The sequence below is a fragment of the Alligator sinensis genome, unplaced genomic scaffold, assembly GCF_000455745.1.
Source record: "Alligator sinensis unplaced genomic scaffold, ASM45574v1 scaffold721_1, whole genome shotgun sequence".
NCBI classification, from domain to species: domain Eukaryota; kingdom Metazoa; phylum Chordata; order Crocodylia; family Alligatoridae; genus Alligator; species Alligator sinensis.
Genome location: NW_005841857.1, coordinates 342,894 through 360,169, shown reverse-complemented (window position 1 = coordinate 360,169; position 17,276 = coordinate 342,894). Strand labels below are relative to the sequence as shown.

Genomic DNA, 17,276 nt, shown 5'->3' with positions numbered 1-17,276 from the left:
GAGATTTGGGAGTGAGGTGTCCCCGCAATAGGTACCCTCTTTTTTGAAACTGGAAATATGGTAACCTTATGAAATACTAAATGGTGAAGAGAAAATGAATAGGGATGCATTTATTATCTCTCACAATGCAAGAACTAGGGGTCACAAAATGAAACTAATAGGTGCAAAGTTTTAAAATAATCGAGGGAAGTTCTTTTTCACGCTGCTTGCAAACTGCTATGTTTGCCATCCCTGTTTGCTCCCTGTCTGCTGGGAGCAAGAGGAAGAAGGGGAAGAGGAAGAGTAGCCAGGCACCAGATCCTGCTCTGGGAAGGTAGGTGAGCCAGGGCTGCCTGTGTGTTTGGCTTGCTGAGTGTTTGTTTGATGGGCTGTGAGTGGTTTGGGAGTGTGCTCTGAGCAGCTGGGAGTGCTGCTAGCTGAGTGATTGCCGGTTGATTGCTGCCTGTGGATGAAAAAAGCCCTAACAAGGGTGTGGAGCGAGTCCAGGCCTAGCAGGGTATAAAAGTAGACTCCTGGAGTACCCAGGGAGTGAGGGAACAGGGACAGAAAACAGAGCACTTTGCAAGCAGTTCACTGCCCTTCCCCCTCTTTGAAGGGGGAGCCTTTAAGGTAAGCCTTTTCTTTAATTAAAAGTACCTAGCCTATATAGTAACTTAGTGTAAGTAGCCAAAACTCAGCAATTAGACCAATACTCAAGCCCCTTGCTTAACTAGAGTCCCAAATAAAAGGAGCTCATTAGGGAGTTTGCCTGGAAACTCAGCTCTTTCCACTGTAAGCTTGATGAGAAGAAGCAGGGAAAAGGGAAGCTTTCAGGACCAAGGAGCAGTGACCTGGCCAGATTATATTTGGTAGGGAAATTCTGCTTGAACAGAGGGGCAGGAAAAGGGAGGCAGCAGATTAAGGGACCCAGAGAAATGGCTGGAGGACTTGGCAATGCCAAAGCCACTGCCATTGCCAGCTCTTCTGCTTGCATCTTTGTGGTGTCTGTCCAGGCAAGACCGATCACTGTTGAGACTTCCACACAGGCCCTGGTTTGGCATCATGCAGAACATGCCTTGCAGGGTCCTTCCAGGGACAGGCAGGTCTGGGAGTGCCTGCGATGTGAGCAGTGCCTCCTGGTGGTGTCCCTCAGGGCAAAAGACCTACAGGAGGAGATGGTGAGGCTCCAAAGCTTCCTCTGCTATGAGGACTTCATTGATTTGATGCTGGAGGGGAGTCCACACAGGCCCTGGTTTGGCATCATGCAGAACATGCCTTGCAGGGTCCTTCCAGGGACAGGCAGGTCTGGGAGTGCCTGCGATGTGAGCAGTGCCTCCTGGTGGTGTCCCTCAGGGCAAAAGACCTACAGGAGGAGATGGTGAGGCTCCAAAGCTTCCTCTGCTATGAGGACTTCATTGATTTGATGCTGGAGGGGAGCTCTAGGACTGTGGAGGAAGGACTGCCAGAGACAGCACTAGAGAAGGAAGAGGACATGAACTCCCAGGAAGCTGGGTGCTGGAAGCTTGTGACCTCTGGAAGCAAGGAGAAACCTTCACCTCCACCTGCAGTTGTTTGCCTGAAGAACAGATACGGAGCCCTAGGAACAGAAGAGAAGCACTTTCCCTTGGTGGAAGAGACCAGCTCAGGCCTCCCCAAAGTTGGGAGGATAGAGACCACTGCCCCAAAAGGAAGCAAGGGGTGATGGTGGTTTGGAGACTCCCTTTTGTGTGGGATGGAGGCATGCATCTGCTGGCATGATCTGGTATCTTGGACGGTCTGCTGTTTTCCCAGAGCCCAGATCCAAGATGTCATGGAAAGATTACTGTGACACATCCAGTCTTTTGACTACTACCCCATGCTGCTCATCCATGTGGGCACCAATGTTAATGCCAGGGTGGGACCTGGGCATATCAAAAGTGACTACAGGCCTCTGGGTGCAAAGGTGAAAGGGACAGGTGCTCAGATGGTGATCTCCTTGATCCTTCCAGTCAAGGGGAAGGGTCCAGGCAGGAGCAGATGCATCTTGCAGATCAATGCATGGCAGATGATGTTGCCAGCAGGGCTTGGGCTTCTTTGCCCATGGGATGTTGTTTCAAGAAGAAGGATTTGCTAGGAAGAGATGGGATCCAACTGATGAAGAGAAGGTAGAGCATCTTTGCAGACAGGCTCGCTAACCTACTGAGGAGGGCTTTAAAGTAGGCTCACCAGGGGATGGCAAACGCAACTTGAGGTAAGTCAGGAAGTGGATGATCTGGAGGAAGCAAAAGCAGGAGGGGGCAACAGGGGAGGCCTTTGCATTCTTCCTGAGAAAGTAGGGCAATTGGCTAGTTACCTCAGGAGTTTGTACATGAATGCACGGAGCCTGGGAAACAAGCAGGAAGAAATGGAAATCCTCACATGGTTACAGAACTATGATGTGACCAAAATAACAGAGACTTGGTGGGAGCTCACATGACTGGAGCACTGTCATGGATGGGTCCAAATTGTTCAGGAAGGGAGGCAGGGGAGAAGAGGGAGAGTTATGCTGTATGTAAAACAGCTGTACGAGTGCTCAGAGCTCCTGTACGAAACTGGAGACAGGCCTGGTGAAAGTCTCTGGGTTAAGGTCAGAGGGGAGAGCAACAAGGGTGATGTGGTGAGGGGCTGCTATAGACCACCAGACCAGGAGGATGAGGTGGATGAGGCTTTCCTCAAACAGGTAGTGGAAGTTTCCCGATCACAGGCTCTGGTTCTCATGGAGGACTTCAATCACTGTGACATCTGCTGGGAGGGCAATACAGCAGCGCGCAGGCAACCCAGGAAGTTTTTGGAGAGTGTTGGGGGCAACTTCATGGTGCAAGTGTTGGAGAGACCCACTAGGGGCTGTGCTCTTCTTGTCCTGCTGCTCACAAACAGGGAAGCATTACTGGGGGATGTAGAAGTGGATGGCCAGTTGGGTAGCAGTGACCACGAGATGATTGAGTTCAGGATCCTGACCAAATGAAGGAAGGAGAGCAGCAGGGTATGGACCCTGGATTTCAGAAAAGCAGACTTGGACTCAGGGACTGATGGGCAGGATTCCCTGGGAGGCCAGTCTGGTGGGGAGAGGAGTCCAGGAGAACTGGCTATATTTTAAAGAAACCTTACTGAAGGCACAGGAACAAACCATCCCGAAGTGCAGAAAGAATAGCAAATGTGACAAGTGATGAGCTTGGCTTAGCAGAGAACTCTTTGGTGACCTTCAGCATAAAAAGGAAGCTTACAAGAAGTGGCAGCTTGGACAAATAACTTGGGAGGAGTATAAGGGTATTGCTTGGGCATGCAGGGATGAAGTCAGGAAGGCCGAAGAGAAACTGGAGTTACAGCTAGCAAGAGACATGAAGGGTAACAAGAAGAGACTCTACAAGTAAGTCAGCAACAAGAGGAAGGTCAGGGAAAGTGTGGGTTCCTTGCTGAATGGGGAGGCAACCTTGTGACAGAGGATGAAAAAAAGGCTGAAGTGCTCAATGCCTCTTTTACCTCAGGCTTCCCAGGCAAGGTCAGCTTCCAGACTACTGTACCTGGCAGCATAGTTTGGGGAGGAGGCGAGCAGCCAGTAGTGGTGAAAGAACAGGTTAGGGATTATTTAGAAAAGGACATGTACAAGTCAATGGGGTCAGACAAGATGCACCTGAGGGTGCTGAGGGAGTTGGCTGATGTGGTTGCAGAACCACTGGCCAGCTTTGAAAACTTTGGAAGGCAATTGGGAGAGGTCTCAGACAAATGGAAAAGGGGCACATTTATTGTCCATCTTTAAGAAAGGGAAGGAGGAGAATCTGGGGAATTACAGACCAGTCAGCCTCATCTCAGCCTCTGGAAAATAATCATGGAGCAGGTCCTCAAGAAATACATTTCTAAGCACTTGGAGAACAGCCTCTGGAAAATAATCATGGAGCAGGTCCCCAAGAAATACATTTCTAAGCACTTGGAGGAGGAGGAGGTGATTAGGAGCAGTCAGCATGGATTCAGCAAGGAAAAGTCATGTCTGACTGACCTTGTTGCCTTCTGTGATGAGATGATGGGCTCTTCGTGTCCACAGAGAGCAGTGGACATGATACCCCTCAACTTTAGCAAGACTTTTTGATAAGATTTCCCACAAGATTCTTGCAAGCAAGCTAAGGAAGTATGGGTTGGATGAATGGACTGTAAGGTGGATAGAAAACTGGCTGGATCATCGGGCTCAAAGGGTAGTAATCAATGGCTTGATGTCTAGTTGGCAGCCGGTATCAAGTAGTGCGTGCCAGAGGTCGGTCCTGGGGCTGGTTTTGTTTGGTATATTCATCAACGACCTGGAAAATGGCATAGAGTTCAGGCTCAGGAAATTTGCAGAAGACACCAAGCTGAAGTGAGTAGTTGATATGCTGGAGGCTAGGGCTTGATTAGAAGAGACCCAGACAAATTGGAGAGTTGGAACAAAAAAAATCATCTGAGGTTCGATAAGGACAGCTGTACCATCCTGAGTGCAGGACTTTGCAATCCAGGCACTGCTATGGGCTGGGGACCAACAGGCTAAGCAGCAGCTCTGCAGAAAAGGACCTGGGGGTTACTGTGGACAATAATCTGAATATGAGCCAGCAGTGTACACTTGTAGCAAAGAGGCTAATGGCATCCTGGGCTGCATTGGTAGGAGCACTGCCAACAGATGAAGGGAAGTGATTATTCCCCTCTATTCAGCACCAGTGAGGACACATCTGGAGTCCTGTGTCCAGTTTTGCCTCCCCCGCCCCCCCCAAACCCCCCCAAGGATGTGGACATATTGGAGAGAGTCCAGTGGAGGGCAACAAAAATGGTGAGGGGGCTGGGGGACAGGACTTGTGAGGAGAGGTTGAGGGAACTGTGCTGATTTAGTTTAGAGAAGACCGAGGGGGATTTGAAAGCAGCCTTCAACTCCCTGAAGGAGGGTTGCAACTAGGATGGAGCTGGATTGTTCTCAGTGGGGCAGATGGCAGGACAAGGAGCAATGGGCTCAAGCTGCAGCAAGGGAAGTTGAGGTTGGATATTAGGAAAAGCTCTCTCACTAGGAGGGTGGTGAAGCACTGCATCAGGTTACCTAGAGAAGTGATGGATTCTCCATCCTTGGTGGTGTTAAAGACCTGGATCAACAAAGCCTTGGCTGGGAGGATGTAGTCGGGGCTGCTTTGAGTAGGAGATTGGGCTAGATGTGATCTCCTGAGCTGTCTCCCAACCCTCATTGCAGCTCTCCATAAGGGCCCTTGGACATAGAATCACAGACAGAGTCAGGGCAACCCCTAGACATCTGTCCCTGGAGACATGTGAACAGTGGCTGCACTAATTAAAAGTGACTGATCATCACATTGAGCAAGCTTTAGATCAAAGCACCCCACTGCCATTTTTCAGCATGGGGATGCTGATGCATGTGATGGTAGAGTCTGCTGGACAGTGGCAATTTCCCTGCTTCAGGTTAATCGAGTCTGCTCCGACACGCTTGATTTCCAGCACATCGGAGCCAACTCCCTGCACATCTATAGGAAAACCCTATCCTTAGAGGTTTTTAAGACCATGCTAGACAAAGCCTTGGCTTGGATGATCTAGTTGGGGATGTTCCTTCCTTGAGCAGGGGGTTGGACTAGATGTGACCCCCTGAGGTCCCTTCCCACATTCATTTTCTATGAGTCTAATTAAAATATGGAACGTGTTGCCACCAGATGTTGTGGGAGCTGACAGCTTTGCCGGATTCAAAAGGGGATTGGGCATTTTCCTGGAGGAAAGGTGCATCAGTAGCTATTGATCATGGGAGTTAGGGGTATGGCCTCTGAATCAGAACTTCCTAGACCTAAAAAGCCGGAGGCTGCAAGTGAGAGGAACAGTGGGGATAAAACAACTGGTCATACCCAGTTCCCTCTTACTTTCAGCATCCACTCTCTGCCCCTGTGTGGCACAGGAGATTGGGCAAGATAGGCATATGGTCTGCCTCGGCAGTTCTTATACTCTTCTTATGTTCTTACTTTTCCATACTCTTGGCTCCTTGGCTTCATGGCAGCTATGTGGAAGACCACCGTTGAGCTCCAGAAGGTCTACATCACTTGCCATCACCCTGAAGTAAAGGGTAATCGCCGTTAGCTATGACTGCTATGGGATCTATGCTCTAATATTCTACTGGGCTGCTTTTATTTAATTCCATCCAGCAAAGGACCATGGCATTCATTAATAACAATTAGTGCAAATGACTCAATGAGTGCTATTTCAATTCCAGTAATAGAGGACAATTAGTAAAACTGAATTAGTGTAAATGATTATTTAGCTTTTTTTGAGAAACAAACCAAACAATTAAAATAATGGGCCAACCACCATATTTTTTTTCAGGCTTTTCCCATGTTTTAACATTTTTGTTGTTTTTAAATGTTAGGCAAGTGTCATAACAAGGTTTTATTTCCAAATGGAAAACTGAAACACTTTGGTTTGACTTTCCCACTTGTTTGAATGTCCTTTTCAGCCCAAACTCACAAAATTAATATGAATTAATATAAATTTGCAAGCAGCTTTTGTTAACCTGAAACTGCCTGTTCCAGTGAAGAAAGCGTTCAACTGAAAAATTTCACCCAGCTCCAATTACAATACTAAAGCTCAAGGTAAAGAGTTTCCGCAGCAATGGATAATAAAATTTGATATCCATCAAATCCAAATATCAGCCGGTGTCTTGTTATTTATAAACATTAGGACTTTCATTCAGAAAACAGTCTCATATATCAAAGTGATAGGCTGATATCAGAACTTGAAGAGAAGAGAATTTCATTTAAATGCATAAAGGGACAGCAGCTTTCCTCCTTTCAAAGTACCATTTTGAAGATCAACCATTTCCTACCATCGGTAGGAACCATTTCCAGCCCCTGACAGTAAGCATGTGGGCAGTCTTACTGGATAAAGGCCTGAATAGTTGCAGCAACTTGAAGCAGGTGAGCATTATCAGACTCATTCCAGACATATGAATAGTGGGAAATGTGTAAGAAAAGCTATTCTTTTGATACTTCTGCCCATTTCAAGACCCAGATTTTGAGAGAAATGATCAGGCTTGCACATAGTTCTCCCAACAGATGGCAAAGACTCAAGTCTTTGTCACGATCCTCATCGTTGCATTTTGCCCATCAAGGTTTCAGCTAATGCACAATTGCCAGCGACCACAGGCTTAATCCAAAACCCACTGGTGTCAATAGGAGTCTTTCCTTTGAGTTCACGAGGCGCTGGATCAGGTCTGTAGTAATCCCTTCTGTTGCACGCACTGCATTGGCGCTATTTGCATTGATCTCCTTATTTTTCATTACATAACCTTTCAGGATATTTTCATTTCATTGGTAGCTGGGGTATGTGCAAAGTTCTTCAAATTCTTGTTCTCTCAGTTTGAATAACCACTCATTTCCCTTACTGGATGGCACGATACTCAATTTGACTTTGAAAACAATGGCGGTCTCTGTGATTGTACTATAGAGATATGCATAAAGCTTCTTACGGTGCCATCTCTGGCTCCTTACCCAACTGCAACCCCCTCTAAACGTGGTTGTTTGTTCTTTTTATTGCCGACATCTCTTTCAAAAGCATAAAAGGCTGTTATGAAAAACCCCATTGCAGTCTTGCTGGCCAGATGGCTAAAGGGGCATTACTGCTTTCTCACCATAAACTGTATACTTTGCTGCAGGCATTAACAAGGCAATATATATTTTTAGGAGCTATTAAGTACTTGGGATTTAGGTTGTAGCAGGTATTACTCTTGTGGGCTTGAAGATGCTTTGAAAGTCCTTCACTGTGTCCTTAAAAAGTCTGCTGAAATTCAGTTGCTTCAGGAGACACATTAAAATAAAAATAACCCTTTAAACCCAACGATTGGTGATGCTCCTGTGGTCTGCTCCAGCTCGCATGATATTGTGTAACTTGCCTATAAACTTTCCTTGCGAGACGCAGCTTCAGACTTGTACGGGCTCAGTCACTACCTCTTTCTCTTTACTGGGTTGTCAAAACACCTCTGCAGAATTAAGCCCCTCCAGGCCCCGCAGCCCAATTAATGCAGCAAAGGAAGCAACACGCCATTCAGTCACTCGCAGTTTTCTGCAGCCGCATAGTTTATGAGGGAGCAGGGTGTGGACTCAGTCCATCACTGAGCTGTCGCTGTACCAAGTATTGCCTGTTGGGGATGGACATGAGAAAACCCCATGCTTACAAGATGGAAATGGCTGTTACTAAGGGAGCTATTTGCAAAGATGTCATGATGGCCGTTAGCATCCAGCCACAGAATGAGTCCTGGGTGAATTTTCCAGTCTCTTTCCACTCTCCATCCATGCTCCTCTAGCCAAGTGCCACTCAGGGTTTTACAGCTGAACAACTGCTTCTTCAGGTAAATGCTCTCTGCTTCTAAGGACTTTCCAATATGGATCTTGATTGAATTTATAGGCTACATCAAGGGTCAGCAACCTGCGGTCCGCGAACTGGATCTGGCCTGTGGAGATATCACATCCAGCCCCCTGAGCTTGGGCCCTTTGTGATGGGGGGATTTTGGGAGCATTTTGCGGTGCAAGGCTTTACCTGTGCCATGCCACAGCTGAGCGATGGGGAGCAGCAGGCAGCGTTGGCCAGGTCCAAGAGCCAATCTGCTTCAGACCTAAGTTGTGCCATCCTCCACTTGCTGATGCTGGGCTAAATAATGTCAGGTTTGGACCTGAAACCTCAAATCCTGAAGGAAGTGAGCTTGGTGGTTCAGTAGCTGGCACTCCTGTCTCTGAGCCTATTTTGGACCAAAGCCACAACAAGGGGCACTGTGTATATTGTGTCTGGAACAGAAATCCAGGTTTATCTTTGATCCAGGGCTTTTCATGAGTGCTAACCTCAGTGCCTGGATAAAATCCAGTTTGGATAATTACCCCAGATTTGCCTATGCTTTTATAACTAGCTTCTATGATGATGCAAGGAAAATCCCTCCCACACTCCCATCCAGCAAAAAAAAGGCTGACTAAGGTAGGGATCATCATTTTGCTTTGCATTTGTACAGTCAGGCATGGATGTCCCAGACAAACTTATCATCATCTATTGCCTTAACCACTTCATCCTCTCTCTGTAGCTCCAGTTGCCTCCAGTGAACCCACATGTCCCTGCAGTCCCTAGCTTGGGCTGAAGTTTCATAGACGTTAAGCCTGGACAGGACCTTACACATCATTGGGTCCAGCCCCCCTGCACTTGGGCAGGAAAGACTGCTGGGGTTGGATGACCCCAGCAAGATGAGCATCAAGAAGTTTTTGGAAGCTCACCAGTGATGCAGAAGGCCATGTATTGGGGCCTGGCAAGCCTGCAACCACTGAACCCATCTTCCCAGGGGCTCTAGTGAACCCGTGGACAGAGCTGGAAGCCAGCAGGGGTGGAGCAGAACGGGGCAGCTCGTGGGGGAACCAGCCCCATTGGTGTCTGCAGGGCACAGACATTTCTTGCCTGGGGGAAGAGCTGACTAGGACAGAAGGGTTATGCAGAGAGGTTGTGGAGTCTCCATCTTTGGAGGTTTTTAAGACCTGCCTAGACAAAGCCTTGGCTGGGATGTGTAGTTGGGGATGGTCCTGCTTTGAGCAGAGGGCTGGACTAAATGACCTCTGTAGGTCCCTTCCAACCCTCATTTCCTGTGAGTCTAGGACATTACCTGTTGCCTACCTGCATCCCAGGGCCCCAGTTCCTGCAGAAACCCAGATCTGCAACCCGAGTTAGAGCTCATATGTGACTTTCAAATGCACATATCAAGCACATTTCCAGACTGTCTGGGTGGAAACCAGACTGATCCAACCTGTCACTTGGCATTGCTAAGCTGCCAGTTGAAGCACTACTGGGAAATGGCTCCAGTGGTTCTGGTATAAGATGTAACCCCCGAAGAGTAACATAGCCTATGTGACGGCAAATTTGCCCATTGCGTGACTATATGTCCATACCGGAAATATTTGTGTGGCAAATGTGCAACTCAGGAGAAACGGTATCATGTAACCTAGCCAGGCCAGTCACATAGCAGACCTAGCAAATTAGGAGCTTTCTAAATATTCTCAGTAGCTGCTGAGAACAGTCTGAGAGCAGCTCATGAGCTAACACGTGTTTGGATCAAACTCCAGGAACAGATATGCAAACATTTGGTGCCTTTAAGAAGTGCCAATTAAAAAAAAAAAAAAAAAAACACCAAAAAACGAAATCCTTCCGATAAATTATTTCTTGAAAATGGTTCATTCAGCTCTATCTGCAGTCATAACAATAGGAACAGAAAAAATTGCAGACAAATTATCATTTTTTTTTGTAAATGAGAATCATTTTTTTTCAAGTTTACCGAAGAGCAGAAGTCTCTTTTCAAATGATTTCTTGCTCAGATTCTAATGACTTCTATTGTCTTTATTTCCTGATACTATTGATGTTGCCTCATGTCAGTGATTTCAATGTTTTCTGCTCATTAAGGCATCTCAATCAACAGGCAGGTTTCAGTTGCCTTGTTTCTCTGAACCTGACAATAGCAGTGAGACCAAGTCAGGTCATCAGGGCAACAGCAACGAGTCATAATTATTATCTGTAACACGAGGAATTCATTTTGTCTCGGGGATCGTTTTTCACACTGCTTAATGATTTTTCTCTTCCATTATCTGTTTCATCTAGCATGTGTTTTTGCAGTCGCTATTATTGCTGTTGGCTGATGGCACTTTGCTATGATTGCTTTTCACCAACTTCAGACTTGCTTGTCTTGCCTGCTGCAAGTGCCCCTGTATAAAGAGCCAGGATTGATAGGAAATAGCTTCTCAGATACAGGAACAAAATTGCCCTGTGCTGGACTGTCTTGAGCTTTCATTTTAAGGGCCAAATTCTCTCCTGTGATCTGTAAGGTCCCTTCCCTAACAACTATGAGACTATCTCCAATAAGGGTGCATCATTCACTGCACACAATTCCCATGCACTTTGTACCATATACACCAGCAAAAACATCTGCCTCTTGCCAACTTGGATAATACTATTATATTAACCTATCATTTACCACAATGCTGAGGTACAGAAGACCAGTCCGATAAGATTGCACATACAAGAGCTGCATCTGATTGGTTCCTTCTGACAAGCCTGAAGGTTAACTCTATGGATGCATCTTCACTGCACGGATAATCTGAGTTTATAAGCAGGATTCAGCCTAACCTCCAATACTCACCACACAGAAGAAACTTAGACCTGGGCTTCCAGGTAGAACTAGGTAGGAAAAAGTTTTCCTCCTATCCCATGAAACTTTTTGAGATTTCAACATTGTTCCCATTGCTCATTAGGAAAATACGGAGATGCTTTGAAGATTTCATAGAAAACTAGAGCAACACAATAGCCAATAGCTTGATCAGGGATCAGAGTGGTCACGAAAGAGGGTGAGAGACCTATATTCAAGTCTCCGGTTTGAATGGGGCAGGACAGAGACTAGCATCTGAGGCTTCTCTGTCACAGAAGAGTGTTATAATGGCAGGATAAGAGCTTGGGCTCCATATTCATTCACACTGGAAGCACAAATGAAAATCACTCAGGGGCCAATAGTCCTCCAATGTCCTTTCCACAATTCCCACAGAACTCAGTCAGCTGAGAGTGGGACCGAAGTCTTCTTCACTCCATGTCTGGAGCACTAACTGGCCTTCCTTGTGCCACGGCAGCCTCCGCAACGCAACAAAATGGTTCCGATAGATCGAAAAATCCTCCAGAAGTACAATTCCAGAAAAATAATAGTTAAGACTCAGAAAAGGCTGATGAGTTCTGCACTGGAGATCATTGATGGGTACAGGATCCTAGAATGACTCAAAGGACCACGGGCTAGATGCATCTGAGTGCAGAAAGAGGGAAAATGCATGAGCCAGGCATGGCTTTGCTGGGAGTGTGCTTGCACATGGGTAGGCTGACCCAGGTGCTCAGACTAGTTTAGCTGGACAATGAAAGACAGAGCCTGTGTGCACAAGAAGTGAAGAAGAAGCAAAGAAATCGAGAAAATATAACGGGAAGAATGATATTTCAGTAGGGTTGGCAAGCGAGTCAATTGATCTATCAAATATTGTCAATTGACGACATCTTTTTTGGTCAAAGATTACAGTAATTTTCTAAAAAAACTACTTTTTTTATAGTTTTCTTGACATAAATATGATTTTTAATTGTTTTTGACACATTTCTTAATGCAGTATTACCAACTCAATGCCAAAAATCATGAGAGTTGGCAACACCGTTAATGGAAAAAATTGTGTTTTTTCTGTGTGTTATTTGCAACCTATTGGCAATTTTTAAACATTTTTGACTGATATTTGACCAATCTATTGACCGTACTTTATTTGACTGATCAAATACCCAACCCTGCATTTTAGTGGCACAGGCACTGAACTGTGGCCAAGTCAACAGTAGACATTTTTGCCCGGATAGCAATAGCAAAAGTGCCAGTGAAGCCACAATTAGATACCATTATGCTGGCATAAAAGTGCTTTCCCCTGTTGATACAACCATGGTTGAACTCCTCTTTTAGACAAAATAAACTGCCGTGTTTGGATCCTAGTACTGACATGTGCTCCTTTGTTCTCTGTAAGCTGCTGCATACAATCTTCAGTCTTTCTGTCATGCTGCCTGGGCACAGTATCCTTGTAGGTTATCCCTTGATGGAATTGAGGTCTTGCAGCCCAGCTGACTCCACGCGGACTTTCCAGGGTCAAGCAGACCCTTTCCCAGGGCGCCAGTCTTGCAGGAACTCAGGATTACCAGTTAACCATTACAGTCCATGGGATAGCTGAAGCAAACTCACACACTGTTTTGGAAAGGTTCCTAAACACAATCCATCTTCACTTCAGCCAGCACAAGACGTGCAGATCTAGTCAAAAGAAGAAACACCCCAGCATGCATTGCTCTGTCACAATTTTCTCCACACTGGAGCATTATTTTGGTTTAGGTCAGAGTCCTTTAATAAGTCCATAATCTTTACCCTCTGAATCAGTCTCTCTGCACCCACTTTACCCTGTCTCCTTCTTCCTCAACTGGTCCTATACCAGACTTATCTGCTAAAAAAAAAAAGCATCCCCTACTGTTCTTCTTTCCATGCTTCCTGTGCCTCTGAATTTCCTCCCTGAGACTCCAGACTTTATGTTTTTAAAGGCTTCTATCAACACCTGCTATCTTTTTTTCCTAACTTTATGGAAATTACACTCCTGTAGCCCATGCCCCCTGCACAGAGATTGGAGATACCTGGTTTTCTCCCCAGCTTTGTCCATTCTCTCTTTCCAAGGTACTTGCACATTAATAATGGAGACTTGTTCACTCAGATACGTTCGATTAATCTTGTGCTACCACATCTTGGAATTTCAATCCTACTCAGCGTTTAAAAAAAAAAAAAAATGTGAGAAGGTGACCGGCTGTCCCTTCAGGAGAGCTGGCTGTTCAACACACCCAGAGCCAGACCATTCTCCATATCAACCAGAACTCTTAGGCAGATGCCCCTAATCATCATTCAGGGAGAATACCCTCCCCTTATTTCTTCACTGAGCTGGTATAAAGCTTTACCGACAAAAGTAAAGCTCTCGGCATAAGCAAACTATGGAGGCTCGCTAGTAGAAGCTGCAATGGGAAAACTTTGCTAGCACAGTCCTCATCTAAGTCCTGAAAGACCTTGTCTCACCTGACATACCTAGGACCAGCTATTTCATGTTTCCCTACCTGAAAAATGCAGATCATAATATTTCCCACCACCATTTCCACTGTGTGTTTGCAGCGCGTAGCTCAAGATGATCTTGAGTTGCAGAGGAAAACAGATGGTTGGGATCCTACCTCTCTGTTATGGAGGTGTTGGGAGCTGAGAGGTGCCACTTCAGTGATCTTTTAACAGTAGCTTTATAAAAAGTTAAGGCATTTAAATCATAAGTGATGTTTGTGCATAATGTTTGGATCAGAAGGAAATAGCAATCTAACTAGAAATGGGCTGACCATTCACTTATTTCAGCTTGGACGCACACCTTGCTGGGGTTGTTTGACCTCAGCAGTCTTTCCTGCCCGGAGCAGGGGCCTGGAGCGGATGATCTCATGAGGTCCCTTCCAGGGCTAAAATTCTGTGAATCTGTGAACCTGCCCTCGCTGAACTGGGAGATTAGCCACTGACTGCAGTAGGACTCTGATTTCACCCTTGACACCACTTTTCCTTTGGGGAGCTTTGGTTTCGGAGGGGAGGGAAAAACTCTATCCCTAGTGTTCACCCTGAAACAGAAGGGCAGACATTGAATTTGAAATTAATTTGCTGAAATGAAAATAAGCAGTGGGTTTGTCGACTGGAAACCCAGGCTCTGCTTTATTCATTTAAATAGTTATCTATTTATTTTAACTTTCCCAGGTAGTCAGAGGTCTTCTGGTGATAGATCTCTTTAGGCTTCAGTCAGCAACTGGTTTAGCTCTCTGATATACATGGACACCTTGGTTGGACTCCGTGACAATCATATCCCCATAGTTTTCCCTTTCCCTGCTCAAATAATTATAGCAGGGAGAGGCAGATTCATTGCCACCTTAGCTGTTCTTCAATACCACGAGATCTATGTAGCCCATGAGTGATATTTTAATCTTAGAAATATCTTTGTTCTCATAGAGGCATCACTAGCAGATGATATAAGAACAAATACTCCCCATTCATATCAACAGGCTTTGGGTTGTAATACTCTCAGCTCTATTTTTGTATGCTGTTCTATATCAAGATTAATTTTTAATTATTAATGTATTATAACAAAGCGCGCATTGCTGGCAAAAGGCATATTATAGCGTATTTCCCCATCAAATACTGTTGAATACTTTATAGGAATATTTGTGTTTCCTTTTCTACTGTATTTCCCCAACTTTGTGCATTTGTCTGTCTTCAGTTAAACCTCAGACCGTTTTCTACTTCCACATTGAGTTTTGAACCCTATTCTAAAAGGTTATAACCCAAACCCAACTGCACCATTCAATGGGCAAATAGTATTTGCACCACTCAAATGAGCGGTGTAATTGATTTTATATCCTAGCGCCCTTGGGAAGCCACAAAAATAATGGAGGTGGCAGTCTCTTCCACCTTCCCAGTCACATAGTGCTTAGTACATTGCCCAAGGCGTACGGCACCAGGTTTTAGGCCCTCCTGAGCCAGGAGGGAGGTTCATGGACAGCCCACTGCCCAGCGTGGTGCCCTAGTTACTAGACTATTGGCTAGGCAGGGTGAAAAGCACTTTCCACCCTCCCTGGCTTATAAGGAGTCATAAGGAAGGTAAACCAGAAGGCACATGGCTCAGTGAGATGGGTTCTGCCATGGAAGTCCAATAGCCCTTGGATTCTGGACCCTGCTTCTGCCCCCACTGGTGTTTTTTGGTAATCATTGGATAAAATGGATAGACCATTGTGAACCATCTTCTGCCCCACTGGGGCATGGTCAGGAACCAGAAGCAAGGGCATTGCCTACTTTAATTCGGCCCCATATATCTTTCCCTCTTTGCTATCCAGTGGCCCAGCTTCAAGAGCAGGGTGGAGGGTTCTCTTGGAGATGCCCGGCCTTGGACCTGATAGTTATGGTGCTTGCTGGGAAGATGAGGTTTCATTTCCATTCTTGGACAAGTGCCCTAACTACTTGCTTATTGGGCTGGTAGTTCTCCATCAAACAAGCACTACTGCTGGTTTTTCTGCATCTAATATTTCAGGGACTGACACCGAGCTTATGCTTTTCCCTGGGTGAGCAGGTTCGCAACACAGCATACGTTGCTGATGCCTTTGAACATGCTCTGAAGGGCAAGGGGTGTTGTACAGGGGAGAGCAGGACCTGGCATCTCTATCAGGGGCCAGAAATGCCACTTACCTTCACACAGGGGAGTTGGATGTGACCTCCTGGGTATAACCCCCAAACACACCTCAACCTGGAGTTGCCAATATAATTGCTACTGAAGCCTGTATACAACTAATAGCTCAGTTAGCTTACCCTGTGCATGCTTCTTCCTTAGACCTGGTGAAGGGCACCTTGTGAATTGAAGATTGGGTAACATCTTTCCCAAATATCTTCCAATAAAGGATTCCAAAAAAACCCTTTGCCTCAGACACTTTCTAGACCATCCTAGCCACAAAGATGCTTCAACCCTATATGCCAATGCTTCATAGATTCATAGATATAGGATCGAAAGGGACCTTGTAGATCTTCTAGTTCAACCCCCTGCCATGGGCAGGAAAGAAAACTGGGCTCAAATGACCCCGGCCAGGTAACCATTGAGCCTTCTCTTAAAGACCCCCAGGGTAGGAGCCAGCACCACTTCCCTTGGAAGTTGGTTCCAGTTCCTAGCCACCCTGACTGTGAAGTAGTGCCTTCTAATGTCTGATCTAAACCTACTCTCTAGCAACTTATGGCCGTTATTCCTTGTTACTCCGGGAGGCACTCGGGGGAACAAGGTCCCTCCCAAACCCTGCTGGTCCCCCTTGGTAAGTTTATAGATGGCCACTAGATCCCCCCTCAGTCTTCTCTTGTGAAGACTGAACAGGTTCAGGTCCTGTAGCTTCTCCTCGTAGGGTCTGCCCTGCTGCCCCCTGATCATGCGGGTGGCCCTCCTCTGGAATCTCTCCATGCAGGCCACATCCTTCCTGAAGTGCGGCGCCCAGAACTGGACGCAGTACTCTACCTGCAGCCTGACCAGTGTCACGTAGAGGGGGAGGATCACCTCCCTGGGCCTGTTTGTGATGCATCTGTGGCTGCATAACAAGGTATGGTTAGCGCTACTGACTGTGTTCTCACATTGTTGGCCCATGTTCATCTTGGAATCAATAATGACTCCAAGATTTCTTTCTGCCACTGTGCTTTCAAGAAGGGAGTTTCCCAGCCTGTAGGTACGCTGCTGGTTCCTACTGCCCAAGTGCAGCACCTTGTACTTGTCAGTGTTGAATCCCATCCTATTCTCATTTGCCCACCCCTGTAACCTGTCCAGGTCCTGCTGTAATCTGTCCTTCCCTTCTAGTGTGCCCACCTCACCCCAAATCTTGGTGTCGTCTGCGAATTTAAACAGGCTGCTCTTCACCCCGTTGTCCAAGTCGCTAATAAAGAAATTGAACAGTGCAGGCCCGAGGACCGAGCCCTGGGGGACCCCACTGCTCACTTCCCTCCAGGTCGAATATGACCCGGCCACCACCACTCTCTGAGTATGACCTCTCAGCCAATTTGCGACCCTTCTGACTGTGTAGGCATCAATGCCACAGCTGCCTAGCTTTTTAATGAGGATGGGGTGGGAGACAGTGTCAAAGGCCTTGCTGAAGACTACATCCACCACGATACCTGTGTCCAATGA

At 46.3% G+C, this 17,276-nt stretch overlaps 1 long non-coding RNA gene across 1 annotated transcript in view; it reads left to right on the top strand.

The window, feature by feature from the left end:
• The first annotated feature begins 525 nt into the window (after positions 1-525).
• The window catches only part of LOC112551776, a 44,556-nt gene continuing 27,805 nt past the window's right edge, over positions 526-17,276 (top strand). Inside the window, exon 1 of the long non-coding RNA XR_003096095.1 lies at positions 526-609. This is a non-coding gene — a long non-coding RNA (uncharacterized LOC112551776). The remainder of the gene's footprint in view (positions 610-17,276) is intronic.